Raw genomic sequence first — 16,840 nt, 5'->3', positions numbered from 1 at the left:
ACAAAGCGGTGAGTTGAAGAGGAATTATATCAGTACTTTGTTTAAAACTGTGTTTAAAAAGCTGTCTCTTTATTATTAACAATAAGTTGTAAAACGTGAATGGGGAGTGACAGTCTTCAAGTTTGTGAGAAGATCGCGCCCTGGTGGAATAAAGGCACGAACAGCTTACAGCACCTAGAATTACCAGGCAGTATTTAGAGTAAAACGGTTTCTAAAAGCTGCCTTTATGAAAGAGAGAATATATATATATAAATAAAATAGTAAAATGGAAGGGGAGTGATAGATTTAAATTAATCGTGAAGTGGAGCGCCCCCTGTATAAAGTAAAAGTGAGAAAAGCTTACAGCACCTGGTATTCCCAGGTGGTCTCCCTTCCAAGTACTAACCAGACCATACTCTGCTTAGCTTCCAAGATCAGGCGTGTTCAGGGTGGTATGGCCGTAAGCGAGAGACGCTACCCAAAACAGCCCTTTTGCATTACACGCGTCTATACATGCCAGTTACTCCCATTGGCTCCTACTCCTGGTTTTTTTTTTTTTTTTATCTGACTCACACTGCAGCACCACCATCCAATCGGCAGCGCCGGACCCACAACAAACATTCACCAAACTACTCAGCCGGCAGCCTACCACAATTATTCCATTCTTTCCGCATCCGCACGCTTCCTTCTCTTTAAGTCCTTTTCACTACCTCACAGGTTAATCGCCGCACGTCCCCCGCCGGCAAACATTACTCCTTTGCCTACTGCATGCAGGCTTCTCTTAACGACCCTCTGCTATCAACTCAGCTAACAGCCACAAAATCTCCGCCGCACGAAGCCCACTGGTAGCTGCTGAATCACATGCTTCCCCAAAACGTCGCGCTGTCAGAACACTGGGAGCTACACACACCAACAAGTCCATACTGCAGGCTGCAGCCAGAACAATTTTCTACATTCAAACATCGACGGCCTCTTCTCTCTAAAAATTCACCAGACCGCTTCTACCACCAGCAAAGAAGTTTCCATCCCTAATTCATCTGTGATTCCCACTAACCTAAACATTAATCTGGCATTGAAGGGTGTGAATTACCCCGGCCAACCTGCTCTTTTAAATACAGCTTTTAGCGAGTTTTGAAAGGAGGAGAAGAGCAGACCTTGCTATGCCAATAATATCGAGTCTTCTGTGGTGAAGTGGTTTTTGCATAGAAAACAAAGTGGTGAGTTGAAGAGGAATTATATCAGTACTTTGTTTAAAACTGTGTTTAAAAAGCTGTCTCTTTATCATTAACAATAAGTTGTAAAACGTGAATGGGGAGTGACAGTCTTCAAGTTTGTGAGAAGATCGCGCCCTGGTGGAATAAAGGCACGAACAGCTTACAGCACCTAGAATTACCAGGCAGTATTTAGAGTAAAACGGTTTCTAAAAGCTGCCTTTATGAAAGAGAGAATATATATATATAAATAAAATAGTAAAATGGAAGGGGAGTGATAGATTTAAATTAATCGTGAAGTGGAGCGCCCCCTGTATAAAGTAAAAGTGAGAAAAGCTTACAGCACCTGGTATTCCCAGGTGGTCTCCCTTCCAAGTACTAACCAGACCATACTCTGCTTAGCTTCCAAGATCAGGCGTGTTCAGGGTGGTATGGCCGTAAGCGAGAGACGCTACCCAAAACAGCCCTTTTGCATTACACGCGTCTATACATGCCAGTTACTCCCATTGGCTCCTACTCCTGGTTTTTTTTTTTTTTTTATCTGACTCACACTGCAGCACCACCATCCAATCGGCAGCGCCGGACCCACAACAAACATTCACCAAACTACTCAGCCGGCAGCCTACCACAATTATTCCATTCTTTCCGCATCCGCACGCTTCCTTCTCTTTAAGTCCTTTTCACTACCTCACAGGTTAATCGCCGCACGTCCCCCGCCGGCAAACATTACTCCTTTGCCTACCGCATGCAGGCTTCTCTTAACGACCCTCTGCTATCAACTCAGCTAACAGCCACAAAATCTCCGCCGCACGAAGCCCACTGGTAGCTGCTGAATCACATGCTTCCCCAAAACGTCGCGCTGTCAGAACACTGGGAGCTACACACACCAACAAGTCCATACTGCAGGCTGCAGCCAGAACAATTTTCTACATTCAAACATCGACGGCCTCTTCTCTCTAAAAATTCACCAGACCGCTTCTACCACCAGCAAAGAAGTTTCCATCCCTAATTCCTCTGTGATTCCCACTAACCTAAACATTAATCTGGCATTGAAGGGTGTGAATTACCCCGGCCAACCTGCTCTTTTAAATACAGCTTTTAGCGAGTTTTGAAAGGAGGAGAAGAGCAGACCTTGCTATGCCAATAATATCGAGTCTTCTGTGGTGAAGTGGTTTTTGCATAGAAAACAAAGTGGTGAGTTGAAGAGGAATTATATCAGTACTTTGTTTAAAACTGTGTGTAAAAAGCTGTCTCTTTATCATTAACAATAAGTTGTAAAACGTGAATGGGGAGTGACAGTCTTCAAGTTTGTGAGAAGATCGCGCCCTGGTGGAATAATGGCACGAACAGCTTACAGCAGCTAGAATTACCAGGCAGTATTTAGAGTAAAACTGTTTCTAAAAGCTGCCTTTATGAAAGAGAGAAAATATATAATAATTTTGGTAAATTAGACGTTTTAGAACCACTTGACAGTAGCGATCATAACATGGTCAAATTTGAGGTTAAGTTTAGTGTTCGAAGAGCTAAGTCCAAATCAAAAATATATAATGTTAGGAAGGCTGACTTTAAGTGTATGAGACTAAAACTAGAAACTGTGAACTGGATGGAGTTAAATAACAAAACTGTTGAAGAGGCCTGGGAATTTTTTAAAAGCACATTATTGCAAGTGCAAGAGGACTTCATACCTGTTTCCAGCAAGAATAAATCTAGGAAATTGCAACCTAGGTGGTTTACTAGGGAAATAAAGCATAAAGTAAGGAGGAAAAGGGCTTTGTTCCAGCAATGGAAAATAACTGATGATGACAGAATTAAGCAGGAATATCTAAGTCTACAGGCTAAGTTAAAAAATGATATTAGACGAGCTAAAAGAAATGTCGAAAGGATGGTTGCATTGGAAGCTAAGGATGACGTTAAAAGTTTCTTCCAGTATTTTAACTCTAAAAGAGCTCTAAAACCTGAAATTACTAATCTGCAGGATAGTAAGGGTCTTATAATAGTAAACGACATTGATATAGCAAATGAGTTCAATGATAGTTTTGCACGGGTATTCACTGTTGAGGACCTTAGTAATTTACCAGTTATTACCTATCCAGCATTGTCTATAGCTAATGTATATATAACTGAAGCAGATGTTTTGCAAAGCCTAGCTAAGCTCAAAATAAATAAATCACAGGGCCCTGATGGCATCTTACCTATAGTGTTAAAAGAGATGAGGGATATTATTTGCCGACCCTTAACTTTACTGTTTCAAAAATCCTTATCTGAAGGTGTGGTACCTTCTGATTGGAAGCACGCCTTCATAACGCCTATTTTCAAAAAAGGGGATAGAAATAATTTGTCTAACTATAGGCCAATCAGTCTAACTTGTATAACTGGTAAAGTTATGGAGGCTTTAATCAAAGAGAAAATGATAGATTACCTGGACTCCAATAACATTTTGCGGGATAGCCAGCATGGATTTAGGAGAGGTAGATCCTGTTTAACAAATCTGTTGGAGTTTTTTGAGGAAGCTACTCAGGAAGTTGATGATAAGAAGGCCTATGATGTCATCTACTTAGATTTCCAAAAGGCTTTTGATGTTGTCCCCCACAAGAGGCTCCTACTTAAACTCAAAGCGACTGGTATTTTAGGTACCGTAGCGACCTGGATTGATAACTGGTTAACAGATAGGAAACAGCGAGTAGTTATAAGAGGCACAATGTCACAGTGGGCTTGCGTTCATAGTGGGGTACCGCAGGGTTCGATTTTAGGACCACTATTGTTCCTAATTTACATAAATGATATGGATACCAATATATACAGTAAACTGGTGAAATTTGCAGATGACACCAAGGTGGGTGGTGTAGCAGATACTGAATTAGTGGCTCAGCAGCTACAGCGGGATCTTGATTTAATTAGTGACTGGGCCGATACCTGGCAGATGAAATTTAACGTCGATAAATGTAAGGTACTCCATCTAGGGAGCAGAAATATAAAGTACAGGTATTTCATGTGTGTCACTGAAATAAAGGTAGCTGATCATGAGAAAGACCTTGGTGTGTATGTTGATGCTTCCATGTCCCATTCTCGCCAGTGTGGGGAAGCAATAAAAAAGGCCAATAGGATGTTGGGGTATATCTCCAGGTGTGTGGAGTTTAAGTCAAGGGAGGTAATGCTAAGATTATACAATTCCTTGGTGAGACCTCACCTAGAATATTGTGTGCAGGTTTGGTCACCATATCTTAAAAAGGACATTGTGGCCTTAGAAAAGGTGCAGCGTAGGGCCACAAAAATGATTCCTGGTCTTAGAGGAATGTCATACGAGGAACGGTTACTTGAGCTAAATCTGTTCAGTCTCAAGCAAAGGAGATTGAGGGGGGACATGATCCAGGTATATAAGATTCTAACAGGTTTGGATGCTGTTCAACCAAATAGTTACTTCAGCATTAGTTTAAATACACGAACTCGTGGCCATAGGTGGAAATTAGCGGGAGAACATTTCAAGCTGGATTTAAGGAAGCACTTCTTTACGCAGCGTGTAGTCAGAGTATGGAATAGCCTTCCTGATAATGTAGTGCAAGCTGAATCCTTGGGTTCCTTTAAATCAGAGCTAGATAAGATTTTAACGACTCTGAGCTATTAGTTTAGTTCTCCCCAAGCGAGCTTGATGGGCCGAATGGCCTCCTCTCGTTTGTATAGTTCTTATGTTCTTATGTTCTTATGTTCTTATATATATATATATATATAAAATAGTAAAATGGAAGGGGAGTGATAGATTTAAATTAATCGTGAAGTGGAGCGCCCCCTGTATAAAGTAAAAGTGAGAAAAGCTTACAGCACCTGGTATTCCCAGGAGGTCTCCCAACCAAGTACTAACCAGACCCTACCCTGCTTGGCTTCCGAGATCGGGCGTGTTCAGGGTGGTATGGCCATAAGCGAGAGAAGCTACCAAAAACAGCCCTTTTGCATTACACGCGTCTATACATGCCAGTTAGTCCCATTGGATCCTACTCCTGGTTTTTTTTTTTTTTTTATCTGACTCACACTGCAGCACCACCATCCAATCGGCAGCGCCGGACCCACACCAAACATTCACCAAACTACTCAGCCGGCAGCCTACCACAATTATTCCATTCTTTCCGCATCCGCACACTTCCTTCTCTTTAAGTCCTTTTCACTACCACACAGGTTAATCGCCGCACGTCCCCCGCCGGCAAACATTACTCCTTTGCCTACCGCATGCAGGCTTCTCTTAATGACCTTCTGTTATCAACTCCACTAACAGCCACAAAATCTCCGCCGCACGAAGCCCACTGGTAGCTGCTGAATCACATGCTTCCCCAAAACGTCGCGCTGTCAGAACACTGGGAGCTACACACACCAACAAGTCCATACTGCAGGCTGCAGCCAGAACAATTTTCTACATTCAAACATCGACGGCCTCTTCTCTCTAAAAATTCACCAGACCGCTTCTACCACCAGCAAAGAAGTTTCCATCCCTAATTCCTCTGTGATTCCCACTAACCTAAACATTAAGCTGGCATTGAAGGGTGTGAATTACCCCGGCCAATCTGTTCTTTTAAATACAGCTTTTGGCAAGTTTTGAAAGGAGAAGAGCAGAACTTGCTATACCAATAATATCGAGTCTTCTGTGGCGAAGTGGTTTTTGCATAGAAAACAAAGCGGTGAGTTGAAGAGGAATTATATCAGTACTTTGTTTAAAACTATGTGTAAAAAGCTGTCTCTTTATCATTAACAATAAGTTGTAAAACGTGAATGGGGAGTGACAGTCTTCAAGTTTGTGAGAAGATCGCGCCCTGGTGGAATAAAGGCACGAACAGCTTACAGCAGCTAGAATTACCAGGCAGTATTTAGAGTAAAACGGTGTGTAAAAGCTGCCTTTATGAATGAGAGAAAAATATATATATATATATAAAATAGTAAAACGGAAGGGGAGTGATAGATTTAAATTAATCGTGAAGTGGAGTGCCCCCTGTATAAAGTAAAAGTGAGAAAAGCTTACAGCACCTGGTACTCCCAGGTGGTTTCCCATCCAAATACTAACCAGACCCAACCCTGCTTAGCTTCCGAGATCAGGCATGTTCAGGGTGGTATGGCCGTAAGCGAGAGACGCTATCAAAAACAGCCCTTTGCATTACACGCGTCTATACATGCCAGTTAGTCCCATTGGATCCTACTCCTGTTTTTTTTTTTTTTTTTTTATCTGACTCACACTGCAGCACCACCATCCAATCGGCAGCGCCGGACCCACAACAAACATTCACCAAACTACTCAGCCGGCAGCCTACCACAATTATTCCATTCTTTCCGCATCCGCACGCTTCCTTCTCTTTAAGTCCTTTTCACTACCTCACAGGTTAATCGCCGCACGTCCCCCGCCGGCAAACATTACTCCTTTGCCTACCGCATGCAGGCTTCTCTTAACGACCCTCTGCTATCAACTCAGCTAACAGCCTCAAAATCTCCGCCGCACGAAGCCCACTGGTAGCTGCTGAATCACATGCTTCCCCAAAACGTCGCGCTGTCAGAACACTGGGAGCTACACACACCAACAAGTCCATACTGCAGGCTGCAGCCAGAACAATTTTCTACATTCAAACATCGACGGCCTCTTCTCTCTAAAAATTCACCAGACCGCTTCTACCACCAGCAACGAAGTTTCCATCCCTAATTCCTCTGTGATTCCCACTAACCTAAACATTAAGCTGGCATTGAAGGGTGTGAATTACCCCGGCCAATCTGTTCTTTTAAATACAGCTTTTAGCAAGTTTCGAAAGGAGAAGAGCAGAACTTGCTATGCCAATAATATCGAGTCTTCTGTGGCGAAGTGGTTTTTGCATAGAAAACAAAGCGGTCAGTTGAAGAGGAATAATATCAGTACTTTGTTTAAAACTGTGTGTAAAAAGCTGTCTCTTTATCATTAACAATAAGTTGTAAAACGTGAATGGGGAGTGACAGTCTTCAAGTTTGTGAGAAGATCGCGCCCTGGTGGAATAAAGGCACGAACAGCTTACAGCACCTAGAATTACCAGGAAGTATTTAGAGTAAAACGGTTTCTAAAAGCTGCCTTTATGAATGAGAGAAAAAAAATATATATAAATAAAATAGTAAAATGGAAGGGGAGTGATAGATTTAAATTAATCGTGAAGTGGAGCGCCCCCTGTATAAAGTAAAAGTGAGAAATGCTTACAGCACCTGGTATTCCCAGGTGGTCTCCCATCCAAGTACTAACCAGACCCTACCCTGCTTAGCTTCCGAGATCAGACGAGATCGGGCGTGTTCAGGGTGGTATGGCCGTAAGCGAAAGATGCTACCAAAAACAGCCCTTTTGCATTACACGCGTCTATACATGCCAGTTAGTCCCATTGGATCCTACTCCGGTTTTTTTTTTTTTTATCTGACTCACACTGCAGCCCCACCATCCAATCGGCAGCGCCGGACCCACACCAAACATTCACCAAACTACTCAGCCGGCAGCCTACCACAATTATTCCATTCTTTCCGCATCCGCACACTTCCTTCTTTTTAACTCCTTTTCACTACCGCACAGGTTAATCGCCGCACGTCCCCCGCCAGCAAACATTACTCCTTTGCCTACTGCATGTAGGCTTCTCTTAACGACCCTCTGTTATCAACTCCGCTAACAGCCACAAAATCTCCGCCGCACGAAACCCACTGGTAGCTGCTGAATCACATGCTTCCCCAAAACGTCGCGCTGTCAGAACACTGGGAGCTACACACACCAACAAGTCCATACTGCAGGCTGCAGCCAGAACTATTTTCTACATTCAAACATCGACGGCCTCTTCTCTCTAAAAATTCACCAGACCGCTTCTACCACCAGCAAAGAAGTTTCCATCCCTAATTCCTCTGTGATTCCCACTAACCTAAACATTAAGCTGGCATTGAAGGGTGTGAATTACCCCGGCCAATCTGTTCTTTTAAATACAGCTTTTAGCAAGTTTTGAAAGGAGAAGAGCAGAACTTGCTATGCCAATAATATCGAGTCTTCTGTGGCGAAGTGGTTTTTGCATAGAAAACAAAGCGGTCAGTTGAAGAGGAATAATATCAGTACTTTGTTTAAAACTGTGTGTAAAAAGCTGTCTCTTTATCATTAACAATAAGTTGTAAAACGTGAATGGGGAGTGACAGTCTTCAAGTTTGTGAGAAGATCGCGCCCTGGTGGAATAAAGGCACGAACAGCTTACAGCACCTAGAATTACCAGGAAGTATTTAGAGTAAAACGGTTTCTAAAAGCTGCCTTTATGAATGAGAGAAAAAAAAATATATATATATATATAAAATAGTAAAATGGAAGGGGAGTGATAGATTTAAATTAATCGTGAAGTGGAGCGCCCCCTGTATAAAGTAAAAGTGAGAAAAGCTTACAGCACCTGGTATTCCCAGGTGGTCTCCCATCCAAGTACTAACCAGACCCTACCCTGCTTAGCTTCCGAGATCAGACGAGATCGGGCGTGTTCAGGGTGGTATGGCCGTAAGCGAGAGATGCTACCAAAAACAGCCCTTTTGCATTACACGCGTCTATACATGCCAGTTAGTCCCATTGGATCCTACTCCGGTTTTTTTTTTTTTTATCTGACTCACACTGCAGCCCCACCATCCAATCGGCAGCGCCGGACCCACACCAAACATTCACCAAACTACTCAGCCGGCAGCCTACCACAATTATTCCATTCTTTCCGCATCCGCACACTTCCTTCTTTTTAACTCCTTTTCACTACCGCACAGGTTAATCGCCGCACGTCCCCCGCCAGCAAACATTACTCCTTTGCCTACTGCATGTAGGCTTCTCTTAACGACCCTCTGTTATCAACTCCGCTAACAGCCACAAAATCTCCGCCGCACGAAACCCACTGGTAGCTGCTGAATCACATGCTTCCCCAAAACGTCGCGCTGTCAGAACACTGGGAGCTACACACACCAACAAGTCCATACTGCAGGCTGCAGCCAGAACTATTTTCTACATTCAAACATCGACGGCCTCTTCTCTCTAAAAATTCACCAGACCGCTTCTACCACCAGCAAAGAAGTTTCCATCCCTAATTCCTCTGTGATTCCCACTAACCTAAACATTAAGCTGGCATTGAAGGGTGTGAATTACCCCGGCCAATCTGTTCTTTTAAATACAGCTTTTAGCAAGTTTTGAAAGGAGAAGAGCAGAACTTGCTATGCCAATAATATCGAGTCTTCTGTGGCGAAGTGGTTTTTGCATAGAAAACAAAGCGGTGAGTTGAAGAGAAATAATATCAGTACTTTGTTTAAAACTGTGTATAAAAAGCTGTCTCTTTATCATTAACAATAAGTTGTAAAACGTGAATGGGGAGTGACAGTCTTCAAGTTTGTGAGAAGATCGCGCCCTGGTGGAATAAAGGCACGAACAGCTTACAGCACCTAGAATTACCAGGAAGTATTTAGAGTAAAACGGTTTCTAAAAGCTGCCTTTAGGAATAAGAGAAAAAAAAAAATTTATATATATAAAATAGTAAAATGGAAGGGGAGTGATAGATTTAAATTAATCGTGAAGTGGAGCGCCCCCTGTATAAAGTAAAAGTGAGAAAGGCTTACAGCACCTGGCATTCTCAGGAGGTCTCCCATCCAAGTACTAACCAGACCCTACCCTGCTTGGCTTCTGAGATCAGATGAGATCGGGCGTGTTCAGGGTGGTATGGCCGTAAGCGAGAGATGCTGCCAAAAACAGCGCTTTTGCATTACACGCGTCTGTACATGCCAGTTAGTCCCATTGGATCCTACTCCTGTTTTTTTTTTTTTTTATCTGACTCACACTGCAGCCCCACCATCCAATCGGCAGCGCCGGACCCACACCAAACATTCACCAAACTACTCAGCCGGCAGCCTACCACAATTATTCCATTCTTTCCGCATCCGCACACTTCCTTCTTTTTAGCTCCTTTTCACTACCGCACAGGTTAATCGCCGCACGTCCCCCGCCAGCAAACATTACTCCTTTGCCTACTGCATGTAGGCTTCTCTTAACGACCCTCTGTTATCAACTCCGCTAACAGCCACAAAATCTCCGCCGCACGAAGCCCACTGGTAGCTGCTGAATCACATGCTTCCCCAAAACGTCACGCTGTCAGAACACTGGGAGCTACACACACCAACAAGTCCATACTGCAGGCTGCAGCCAGAACTATTTTCTACATTCAAACATCGACGGCCTCTTCTCTCTAAAAATTCACCAGACCGCTTCTACCACCAGCAAAGAAGTTTCCATCCCTAATTCCTCTGTGATTCCCACTAACCTAAACATTAAGCTGGCATTGAAGGGTGTGAATTACCCCGGCCAATCTGTTCTTTTAAATACAGCTTTTAGCAAGTTTTGAAAGGAGAAGAGCAGAACTTGCTATGCCAATAATATCGAGTCTTCTGTGGCGAAGTGGTTTTTGCATAGAAAACAAAGCGGTCAGTTGAAGAGGAATAATATCAGTACTTTGTTTAAAACTGTGTGTAAAAAGCTGTCTCTTTATCATTAACAATAAGTTGTAAAACGTGAATGGGGAGTGACAGTCTTCAAGTTTGTGAGAAGATCGCGCCCTGGTGGAATAAAGGCACGAACAGCTTACAGCACCTAGAATTACCAGGAAGTATTTAGAGTAAAACGGTTTCTAAAAGCTGCCTTTAGGAATAAGAGAAAAAAAAAAATTTATATATATAAAATAGTAAAATGGAAGGGGAGTGATAGATTTAAATTAATCGTGAAGTGGAGCGCCCCCTGTATAAAGTAAAAGTGAGAAAGGCTTACAGCACCTGGTATTCTCAGGAGGTCTCCCATCCAAGTACTAATCAGACCCTACCCTGCTTGGCTTCTGAGATCAGATGAGATCGGGCGTGTTCAGGGTGGTATGGCCGTAAGCGAGAGATGCTGCCAAAAACAGCGCTTTTGCATTACACGCGTCTATACATGCCAGTTAGTCCCATTGGATCCTACTCCTGTTTTTTTTTTTTTTTATCTGACTCACACTGCAACCCCACCATCCAATCGGCAGCGCCGGACCCACACCAAACATTCACCAAACTACTCAGCCGGCAGCCTACCACAATTATTCCATTCTTTCCGCATCCGCACACTTCCTTCTTTTTAACTCCTTTTCACTACCGCACAGGTTAATCGCCGCACGTCCCCCGCCAGCAAACATTACTCCTTTGCCTACTGCATGTAGGCTTCTCTTAACGACCCTCTGTTATCAACTCCGCTAACAGCCACAAAATCTCCGCCGCACGAAACCCACTGGTAGCTGCTGAATCACATGCTTCCCCAAAACGTCGCGCTGTCAGAACACTGGGAGCTACACACACCAACAAGTCCATACTGCAGGCTGCAGCCAGAACTATTTTCTACATTCAAACATCGACGGCCTCTTCTCTCTAAAAATTCACCAGACCGCTTCTACCACCAGCAAAGAAGTTTCCATCCCTAATTCCTCTGTGATTCCCACTAACCTAAACATTAAGCTGGCATTGAAGGGTGTGAATTACCCCGGCCAATCTGTTCTTTTAAATACAGCTTTTAGCAAGTTTTGAAAGGAGAAGAGCAGAACTTGCTATGCCAATAATATCGAGTCTTCTGTGGCGAAGTGGTTTTTGCATAGAAAACAAAGCGGTCAGTTGAAGAGGAATAATATCAGTACTTTGTTTAAAACTGTGTGTAAAAAGCTGTCTCTTTATCATTAACAATAAGTTGTAAAACGTGAATGGGGAGTGACAGTCTTCAAGTTTGTGAGAAGATCGCGCCCTGGTGGAATAAAGGCACGAACAGCTTACAGCACCTAGAATTACCAGGAAGTATTTAGAGTAAAACGGTTTCTAAAAGCTGCCTTTAGGAATAAGAGAAAAAAAAAAATTTATATATATAAAATAGTAAAATGGAAGGGGAGTGATAGATTTAAATTAATCGTGAAGTGGAGCGCCCCCTGTATAAAGTAAAAGTGAGAAAGGCTTACAGCACCTGGTATTCTCAGGAGGTCTCCCATCCAAGTACTAATCAGACCCTACCCTGCTTGGCTTCTGAGATCAGATGAGATCGGGCGTGTTCAGGGTGGTATGGCCGTAAGCGAGAGATGCTGCCAAAAACAGCGCTTTTGCATTACACGCGTCTATACATGCCAGTTAGTCCCATTGGATCCTACTCCTGTTTTTTTTTTTTTTTATCTGACTCACACTGCAACCCCACCATCCAATCGGCAGCGCCGGACCCACACCAAACATTCACCAAACTACTCAGCCGGCAGCCTACCACAATTATTCCATTCTTTCCGCATCCGCACACTTCCTTCTTTTTAACTCCTTTTCACTACCGCACAGGTTAATCGCCGCACGTCCCCCGCCAGCAAACATTACTCCTTTGCCTACTGCATGTAGGCTTCTCTTAACGACCCTCTGTTATCAACTCCGCTAACAGCCACAAAATCTCCGCCGCACGAAACCCACTGGTAGCTGCTGAATCACATGCTTCCCCAAAACGTCGCGCTGTCAGAACACTGGGAGCTACACACACCAACAAGTCCATACTGCAGGCTGCAGCCAGAACTATTTTCTACATTCAAACATCGACGGCCTCTTCTCTCTAAAAATTCACCAGACCGCTTCTACCACCAGCAAAGAAGTTTCCATCCCTAATTCCTCTGTGATTCCCACTAACCTAAACATTAAGCTGGCATTGAAGGGTGTGAATTACCCCGGCCAATCTGTTCTTTTAAATACAGCTTTTAGCAAGTTTTGAAAGGAGAAGAGCAGAACTTGCTATGCCAATAATATCGAGTCTTCTGTGGCGAAGTGGTTTTTGCATAGAAAACAAAGCGGTCAGTTGAAGAGGAATAATATCAGTACTTTGTTTAAAACTGTGTGTAAAAAGCTCTCTCTTTATCATTAACAATAAGTTGTAAAACGTGAATGGGGAGTGACAGTCTTCAAGTTTGTGAGAAGATCGCGCCCTGGTGGAATAAAGGCACGAACAGCTTACAGCACCTAGAATTACCAGGAAGTATTTAGAGTAAAACGGTTTCTAAAAGCTGCCTTTATGAATGAGAGAAAAAATATATATATATATAAAATAGTAAAATGGAAGGGGAGTGATAGATTTAAATTAATCGTGAAGTGGAGCGCCCCCTGTATAAAGTAAAAGTGAGAAAAGCTTACAGCACCTGGTATTCCCAGGTGGTCTCCCATCCAAGTACTAACCAGACCCTACCCTGCTTAGCTTCCGAGATCAGACGAGATCGGGCGTGTTCAGGGTGGTATGGCCGTAAGCGAGAGATGCTACCAAAAACAGCCCTTTTACATTACACGCGTCTATACATGCCAGTTAGTCCCATTGGATCCTACTCCGGTTTTTTTTTTTTTTATCTGACTCACACTGCAGCCCCACCATCCAATCGGCAGCGCCGGACCCACACCAAACATTCACCAAACTACTCAGCCGACAGCCTACCACAATTATTCCATTCTTTCCGCATCCGCACACTTCCTTCTTTTTAACTCCTTTTCACTACCGCACAGGTTAATCGCCGCACGTCCCCCGCCAGCAAACATTACTCCTTTGCCTACTGCATGTAGGCTTCTCTTAACGACCCTCTGTTATCAACTCCGCTAACAGCCACAAAATCTCCGCCGCACGAAACCCACTGGTAGCTGCTGAATCACATGCTTCCCCAAAACGTCGCGCTGTCAGAACACTGGGAGCTACACACACCAACAAGTCCATACTGCAGGCTGCAGCCAGAACTATTTTCTACATTCAAACATCGACGGCCTCTTCTCTCTAAAAATTCACCAGACCGCTTCTACCACCAGCAAAGAAGTTTCCATCCCTAATTCCTCTGTGATTCCCACTAACCTAAACATTAAGCTGGCATTGAAGGGTGTGAATTACCCCGGCCAATCTGTTCTTTTAAATACAGCTTTTAGCAAGTTTTGAAAGGAGAAGAGCAGAACTTGCTATGCCAATAATATCGAGTCTTCTGTGGCGAAGTGGTTTTTGCATAGAAAACAAAGCGGTCAGTTGAAGAGGAATAATATCAGTACTTTGTTTAAAACTGTGTGTAAAAAGCTGTCTCTTTATCATTAACAATAAGTTGTAAAACGTGAATGGGGAGTGACAGTCTTCAAGTTTGTGAGAAGATCGCGCCCTGGTGGAATAAAGGCACGAACAGCTTACAGCACCTAGAATTACCAGGAATTATTTAGAGTAAAACGGTTTCTAAAAGCTGCCTTTATGAATGAGAGAAAAAAAAATATATATATATATAAAATAGTAAAATGGAAGGGGAGTGATAGATTTAAATTAATCGTGAAGTGGAGCGCCCCCTGTATAAAGTAAAAGTGAGAAAAGATTACAGCACCTGGTATTCCCAGGTGGTCTCCCATCCAAGTACTAACCAGACCCTACCCTGCTTAGCTTCCGAGATCAGACGAGATCGGGCGTGTTCAGGGTGGTATGGCCGTAAGCGAGAGATGCTACCAAAAACAGCCCTTTTGCATTGCACGCGTCTATACATGCCAGTTAGTCCCATTGGATCCTACTCCTGTTTTTTTTTTTTTTATCTGACTCACACTGCAGCCCCACCATCCAATCGGCAGCGCCGGACCCACACCAAACATTCACCAAACTACTCAGCCGGCAGCCTACCACAATTATTCCATTCTTTCCGCATCCGCACACTTCCTTCTTTTTAACTCCTTTTCACTACCGCACAGGTTAATCGCCGCACGTCCCCCGCCAGCAAACATTACTCCTTTGCCTACTGCATGTAGGCTTCTCTTAACGACCCTCTGTTATCAACTCCGCTAACAGCCACAAAATCTCCGCCGCACGAAACCCACTGGTAGCTGCTGAATCACATGCTTCCCCAAAACGTCGCGCTGTCAGAACACTGGGAGCTACACACACCAACAAGTCCATACTGCAGGCTGCAGCCAGAACTATTTTCTACATTCAAACATCGACGGCCTCTTCTCTCTAAAAATTCACCAGACCGCTTCTACCACCAGCAAAGAAGTTTCCATCCCTAATTCCTCTGTGATTCCCACTAACCTAAACATTAAGCTGGCATTGAAGGGTGTGAATTACCCCGGCCAATCTGTTCTTTTAAATACAGCTTTTAGCAAGTTTTGAAAGGAGAAGAGCAGAACTTGCTATGCCAATAATATCGAGTCTTCTGTGGCGAAGTGGTTTTTGCATAGAAAACAAAGCGGTGAGTTGAAGAGAAATAATATCAGTACTTTGTTTAAAACTGTGTGTAAAAAGCTGTCTCTTTATCATTAACAATATGTTGTAAAACGTGAATGGGGAGTGACAGTCTTCAAGTTTGTGAGAAGATCGCGCCCTGGTGGAATAAAGGCACGAACAGCTTACAGCACCTAGAATTACCAGGAAGTATTTAGAGTAAAACGGTTTCTAAAAGCTGCCTTTAGGAATAAGAGAAAAAAAAAAATTTATATATATAAAATAGTAAAATGGAAGGGGAGTGATAGATTTAAATTAATCGTGAAGTGGAGCGCCCCCTGTATAAAGTAAAAGTGAGAAAGGCTTACAGCACCTGGTATTCTCAGGAGGTCTCCCATCCAAGTACTAACCAGACCCTACCCTGCTTGGCTTCTGAGATCAGATGAGATCGGGCGTGTTCAGGGTGGTATGGCCGTAAGCGAGAGATGCTGCCAAAAACAGCGCTTTTGCATTACACGCGTCTATACATGCCAGTTAGTCCCATTGGATCCTACTCCTGTTTTTTTTTTTTTTTATCTGACTCACACTGCAGCCCCACCATCCAATCGGCAGCGCCGGACCCACACCAAACATTCACCAAACTACTCAGCCGGCAGCCTACCACAATTATTCCATTCTTTCCGCATCCGCACACTTCCTTCTTTTTAACTCCTTTTCACTACCGCACAGGTTAATCGCCGCACGTCCCCCGCCAGCAAACATTAATCCTTTGCCTACTGCATGTAGGCTTCTCTTAACGACCCTCTGTTATCAACTCCGCTAACAGCCACAAAATCTCCGCCGCACGAAGCCCACTGGTAGCTGCTGAATCACATGCTTCCCCAAAACGTCGCGCTGTCAGAACATTGGGAGCTACACACACCAACAAGTCCATAATGCAGGCTGCAGCCAGAACTATTTTCTACATTCAAACATCGACGGCCTCTTCTCTCTAAAAATTCACCAGACCGCTTCTACCACCAGCAAAGAAGTTTCCATCCCTAATTCCTCTGTGATTCCCACTAACCTAAACATTAAGCTGGCATTGAAGGGTGTGAATTACCCCGGCCAATCTGTTCTTTTAAATACAGCTTTTAGCAAGTTTTGAAAGGAGAAGAGCAGAACTTGCTATGCCAATAATATCGAGTCTTCTGTGGCGAAGTGGTTTTTGCATAGAAAACAAAGCGGTCAGTTGAAGAGGAATAATATCAGTACTTTGTTTAAAACTGTGTGTAAAAAGCTGTCTCTTTATCATTAACAATAAGTTGTAAAACGTGAATGGGGAGTGACAGTCTTCAAGTTTGTGAGAAGATCGCGCCCTGGTGGAATAAAGGCACGAACAGCTTACAGCACCTAGAATTACCAGGAAGTATTTAGAGTAAAACGGTTTCTAAAAGCTGCCTTTAGG

General features: G+C 43.5%; 8 non-coding genes and 4 pseudogenes across 8 annotated transcripts; all 12 read right to left on the bottom strand.

Moving 5' to 3' along the window:
- Positions 1 to 336: 336 nt before the first annotated feature.
- Positions 337 to 445, bottom strand: LOC125732182 (5S ribosomal RNA; annotated as a pseudogene).
- A 1,079-nt stretch (positions 446 to 1,524) lies between these two features.
- Positions 1,525 to 1,633, bottom strand: LOC125732181 (5S ribosomal RNA; annotated as a pseudogene).
- Positions 1,634 to 4,997: 3,364 nt separating this feature from the next.
- On the bottom strand, positions 4,998 to 5,106 carry LOC125731776 (5S ribosomal RNA; annotated as a pseudogene).
- Positions 5,107 to 6,185: 1,079 nt separating this feature from the next.
- On the bottom strand, positions 6,186 to 6,294 carry LOC125732020 (5S ribosomal RNA; annotated as a pseudogene).
- Positions 6,295 to 7,373: 1,079 nt separating this feature from the next.
- On the bottom strand, positions 7,374 to 7,492 carry LOC125731580 (5S ribosomal RNA). The gene has a single exon (XR_007391633.1). It is a non-coding gene; the product is annotated as a 5S ribosomal RNA (ribosomal RNA).
- A 1,080-nt stretch (positions 7,493 to 8,572) lies between these two features.
- LOC125735405 (5S ribosomal RNA) lies at positions 8,573 to 8,691 on the bottom strand. The gene has a single exon (XR_007394701.1). It is a non-coding gene; the product is annotated as a 5S ribosomal RNA (ribosomal RNA).
- A 1,078-nt stretch (positions 8,692 to 9,769) lies between these two features.
- Positions 9,770 to 9,888, bottom strand: LOC125735143 (5S ribosomal RNA). The gene has a single exon (XR_007394441.1). It is a non-coding gene; the product is annotated as a 5S ribosomal RNA (ribosomal RNA).
- Positions 9,889 to 10,967: 1,079 nt separating this feature from the next.
- Positions 10,968 to 11,086, bottom strand: LOC125734808 (5S ribosomal RNA). Its single transcript, XR_007394111.1, has one exon. It is a non-coding gene; the product is annotated as a 5S ribosomal RNA (ribosomal RNA).
- Positions 11,087 to 12,165: 1,079 nt separating this feature from the next.
- On the bottom strand, positions 12,166 to 12,284 carry LOC125734807 (5S ribosomal RNA). The gene has a single exon (XR_007394110.1). It is a non-coding gene; the product is annotated as a 5S ribosomal RNA (ribosomal RNA).
- A 1,076-nt stretch (positions 12,285 to 13,360) lies between these two features.
- On the bottom strand, positions 13,361 to 13,479 carry LOC125735394 (5S ribosomal RNA). Its single transcript, XR_007394690.1, has one exon. It is a non-coding gene; the product is annotated as a 5S ribosomal RNA (ribosomal RNA).
- A 1,078-nt stretch (positions 13,480 to 14,557) lies between these two features.
- LOC125732955 (5S ribosomal RNA) lies at positions 14,558 to 14,676 on the bottom strand. The gene has a single exon (XR_007392316.1). It is a non-coding gene; the product is annotated as a 5S ribosomal RNA (ribosomal RNA).
- Positions 14,677 to 15,754: 1,078 nt separating this feature from the next.
- LOC125734339 (5S ribosomal RNA) lies at positions 15,755 to 15,873 on the bottom strand. The gene has a single exon (XR_007393655.1). It is a non-coding gene; the product is annotated as a 5S ribosomal RNA (ribosomal RNA).
- Positions 15,874 to 16,840: the final 967 nt, after the last annotated feature.

The sequence above is a fragment of the Brienomyrus brachyistius genome, chromosome 2 (assembly GCF_023856365.1).
Source record: "Brienomyrus brachyistius isolate T26 chromosome 2, BBRACH_0.4, whole genome shotgun sequence".
Lineage (NCBI taxonomy): Eukaryota > Metazoa > Chordata > Actinopteri > Osteoglossiformes > Mormyridae > Brienomyrus > Brienomyrus brachyistius.
The sequence above is the reverse complement of the archived record's forward strand: the minus strand, read 5'-3'. Positions and strand labels throughout refer to the sequence as shown.